At 44.9% G+C, this 4,714-nt stretch overlaps 1 long non-coding RNA gene across 1 annotated transcript in view; it reads right to left on the minus strand.

Annotated features, from left to right (window-relative positions):
• The window catches only part of LOC102377944, a 60,454-nt gene extending 56,583 nt beyond the window's left edge, over positions 1 to 3,871 (minus strand). Inside the window, exon 1 of the long non-coding RNA XR_322990.1 lies at positions 3,813 to 3,871. This is a non-coding gene — a long non-coding RNA (uncharacterized LOC102377944). The remainder of the gene's footprint in view (positions 1 to 3,812) is intronic.
• Between the last annotated feature and the right edge of the window lie 843 nt (positions 3,872 to 4,714).

Below are 4,714 nucleotides of genomic sequence, written 5' to 3' on the forward strand. Positions count from 1 at the left end.
TGCTGAACAGCAGTAGCACTGGGGAGGGGCAGCCCAGGGTGTCACCTACATTGGTGAAGAGCACACCTCAGTGACCTTGCCACCATCCCTCACTCCCCCTGGAGGCTGGGTCCAGCTCTGTCACTCAACCCAGCCACCTGTCACCAAGACCAGGTAAGTCCTACACATGCCATGCGAAATTGGGAGCTTCTCCCCGAGCCTGCTCCTCTTTAAGGCCTGCATGTGCCTCATGTGTCCTTGCCACCTTCCTCCTCTCCTACCCCCACCCCCCACCATCAGCCATGCCGAGGCCTACTTCCCAGCAGGGCCAAGACACCGCCCCCGCCCCCCCCTTGCCATGGTGCACGTCTGAGTATTTGTGCTGAGGCAAAAAGCCCTGGCTCAAATTTTCACCACTTCTATTTGAGCTACTGCAAGCTAATGTGCTTGCATGTGTGGTTGTGCTCTTAGAAGCTTCTATTGCAACAATGCTTTTTCTGCTGCTGTAGTATTTTTTTTTTTTTTATTTATCACCTCCAGTTCCCATTTTCAATTTTACACTAAAAAATGTTGTTCTCTTCCTAACCATAGTGTTCATGGCCTCTGTATCCAAGTATCATGCCCTTCTATTGCTGTCACCCTTTAATACTACATTGATATAAGGACATTGGTCACTATAGTTATCACCTTAACTTAAAAGGGGTGGCAGGTTTTAATCATCTCATATTTCTTTAAAAAAATTTAAACTTAGTAAAAAATGTCCAATAGAGGGATTTGACTCTCTTATTTATTTACAGAAAACATACAACTGGAACAAGCCTTTGCAAAAAGATCTAACTGGTATGGCTAGGAGAGTTATTTTTGAGGATAGTTTTGCCTCCAAACTACTTACATACTTAGGAATTTATATCATACCCAATATGAGTGCTTTTCAAGTTTCCCTACTCACTTTAATATTACCTGATTTCACCAATGAAGCTACACATACGTCTTCTTTCTGAACTTGACTGTGGGGGAATTAATACCAGCCAGGTTGATCAATCTTTGGAATTCTGATCAAGATCAATTGTCCACAAGACAATTATTGGGTGTTCCAGCAATGGGTAATGAGAAATAGGCTTATTGCCATTACACCATATGGTCTCCCAGTTATTCTCAAGCAAAATGGGACCCATGTCTCTTCCTCATGTAATTCAAGGCAGGAAAAGAATACTTAATTTCAGACCAAATGGAACTTTTGTTTCAAAATGACATTTCAGATTGCTTTGGGATTCAAGAGCCAGCTCAGACTATATAGTTGCCCTAAATCAAGTTTAATTTAAATGTTTACTTGTGAAGAGCAAATTCAGTTTCTACATAATTTTGTTGCACAAACATCAAGTATTTCCTACAGAAAGGTGTATTTTATTAGCAATATTTAAGAATTAACACTGAATATAATTTTCTTTTCTTAAATTTATCAGTCCAAATGAACAAAATTCATCCCAGAAATACAATCAGAGGCAAACTCCTTTAACTTGGAGAAAATTATCAGATTAGATAATTAGGCATGCAGGAGGTATACACATGTCAAGTCCATGGACAAATATTGTGGATACAGGCTTAGCTTTGTGTTCTAGAAAATAAACACGGAACAATAGAGTATTTCATTAATAATGCAAGTTATCAGCCCCCTACAAATCTGAACATGAGCCAAGTTCCATGATGTATGATTAGCTCTTCTTTCCTGACAAGAAACTAAGACACAAGCCCTCCTCTTATCTGACCCTTGTGAAGGAAAGAAAAAAAAAAAAAATCAGAACTGTGCAATAGATTCATTAGGATTTTGAGATATTCCAATGAAATCAAGAGGCTGGAGTGTGTTCCATTGCTCTTCAGTCCCAACAGTGAATTATATCGTTGTACCATTACACATTGAACGGCAATGTCATATCCTCAGGTACATTCATCATCCCAGATCACCACCAGTTTTCACAAAGAACCCACCAGGACTCCAGAACTAGAGCAGCATGTTGCCCAGTATTCTCTTTCCACTGCCTTCTCCCACCCTCAGCCCAAGATCAGAAAACAAATTGGGAACATTATGAAGAGACTGCAGTCTAACATCTCTCAATGATAGAGAGTTGATGGTTCTAATTTGTCCTACAATAATCTTCCTGAGTTAGTATTTGTCCACTGCTACTTTGTTATTGCACTGAAGCCATTTACTCTTTTCCTAGGCAGGTTTAAAGATAAATAGTTCAGGAAACATCAAAACTTCATCCCAAGCAATAACAACTGGACATTGTGGTGAAACACTGCTACAGTATCCTCCTCACCCTGGGTCATTTGAAAGCACTGGACTTCAGCCAATGGGGCTGTTCCTGGTGGGAACCTAGTTGTGTGATCACAAAAAGTTATTTAAGATCCCTTCTTCCTGGAAGAGGGAGCCATGTTGGAGAGCAGGGAGACTGCCACTTTGGAAAGGTATGGAGAAAGCCATTTTGGAGAACATGTGAGTAACTGACCAGTCAAAGAGATGGGGATCCCTCTGGAAACTCAGTGACCCACCATTAACTGCCTGCCTCCAGAGGAAAGCTCAATCAGCCTCTAGATGATATTTGTGAGCAACTTACCTGAAACCTACCTAGATATATAAGTTTACTGTGATATAGATGCATGCTCAACAGCTACTTAGCCACACTGTTTGCTTGTTCTTTGATTCTTCTCTAACCTATACCATTCTCCAAGCCTTTCCTCTTTAACCAATAAAGTTCTCCACTGTACATAGCATGGTGGCCTGGCTGGGAGAGGGACCAGTTATGCCTTGGTGCCCCCTTGGCCCAGCTGACTAAGGGAGGCTATTTTTTGTGCTTCAGGCTAAAGGAAGCACCCCAAGTTTTTTTCGTGGGGTTAAGCACCCTCAAGGTCTAGAAGGCCTGTGTACCCCAGGGGGCACAGGGCTAAAAACAGAGCAGATCCCCTGGGTGATGGTGGTACCCCCAGGCTTGTGGGTGTTCTCTAGGAAGGGGGTTGGCCAGACAAGAGGTGGCCTCAGGGAGGCATTCAGATCTTGGTAGGTGGTTGGATGCAGTTAGGTGGGTGGCTTAGTGCAGGAGTACCCTTGTAACAGGGGTCTTCTCAGGGCCGATTTGCCAAAGCCCCACCCACCTGTTTTCTGGGCCAACCACCCACCTTCTTCCTGCCATGCCTTATTGTTAATTAATTGAAGATCTTAACTAGGTAGGAGGCTGCCCATTTCTTGCCCTGATGCCAGGGGACATTATCTGCGGCTCTGTACCTTCCCTCATGTCTCACAGATGGCATCCAGCTGTTACTCTCACCAGCCCCACACTGGGCCCCAGAATCCTCCTATCAGGACCCCTCCAATCAGGCGACCTACCCCACCTTCATTCAAACTACCTAGCTCCCTGAAATTATTTTCTCCTCTTGGGTGTGGTCCCCCCAGAACCTTTGGTCATACAGGCCCTGGCCTCATCTCCAAGGCCAGTTGGAAAATCCAGGCCCTCCTAGCTCTGGGCATCCCTTGCAGTGGGGCCCTGGCTCTTTTGGCCATCCTGGTCCTAAGCCCTAGTACTCTGTCAGGCCTCTGAGCCTCTAACCCCACTCTCACTCCTGGGGTCTGCCCTCAGGACCCTATCAGCAGGTGACCCACCTGGTTGCGGGAGCTGGGGGTAAGGCACCCCAACCCACCTTTTACCAGGATGGTAACTGGCCTGGGGGTTCCCACACCACTGAGAGCCCACCAGGCCACCCACTCCTGGCAGGGTACAGTTTTAGGTCATTCTCAGGACCAAGAGCCTCCTAACCATCCCCTACAGCTCCTCCCTTACCTCCAGGGTGTTCCAAGAAGCCTTACAGCCAGGCAACATTGCTGCCTGTCCTGACAGCAGGAAACTGAACTTTTTATATAGGCAGCCAAGGATCTAAAATGGCTGCCGCAATCAAGCACCTGCTGGCTGTTTGGCTCTGATTTTAAAGTGGCAGGCAGAAACAGTGCCCTGCCACAACCCCCTACTGGCCCACCACGGATATACTTAGATACTTAAGGTTTTTCTTACTCCACATGGCATTGTTTACAAATGGTCGGCCTAACTTGTGAATGATGTAAAGAAAAGCCCTGCAATCTCTACAAAACAAATTAAGGGAAAAAGCTCTCTATTCTTGCTCAAATGTAAAGTCTTACTCCAATCAGGTCCTCACTAGGCACATCTACATGAGACTTTTACAGCGCATTTGTTTAATTAGCTTTACAATAAAATGTCAGCATCTACAAGTATGGCCCTAATAGGCTGCAGTAAATGAAAAAATGTCACTGTAGGATAGTACTGCCCAATACAAATACTGTCCTACAGTGGCATTATTTAGCGCACCACAACACATGTAGATGCTCATGGGGCTGGCACTTGTAGATGCTCATTGGGCACAAGGGTACTTCAGTGAGTGGGCTGTCTGCCAGCTAGCCCTCACTGAAGCACCTCCGTGCCACAGCTAGCCCCTCTACATCATCTTGACCTGGGGCCAGCTGGGGCTGCTCGACACAATTCTAACAATTGAAATAGTTATGCCATACATATTATTACAGTTGTATGGTCTAGTATCTTGTGTTCAAGCAATGTTAGATATGTCCATTCTGTTCCATCAGAAAGAGGGTCACAGATTCTGTCATGAGAGATACAGACTTCTTGCTTTTAGCTTTGTTCTTTCATAAACTATTTGACCGTAAACCTGGCAG

This window comes from Alligator sinensis, unplaced genomic scaffold (genome assembly GCF_000455745.1).
Source record: "Alligator sinensis unplaced genomic scaffold, ASM45574v1 scaffold82_1, whole genome shotgun sequence".
Taxonomy (NCBI): domain Eukaryota; kingdom Metazoa; phylum Chordata; order Crocodylia; family Alligatoridae; genus Alligator; species Alligator sinensis.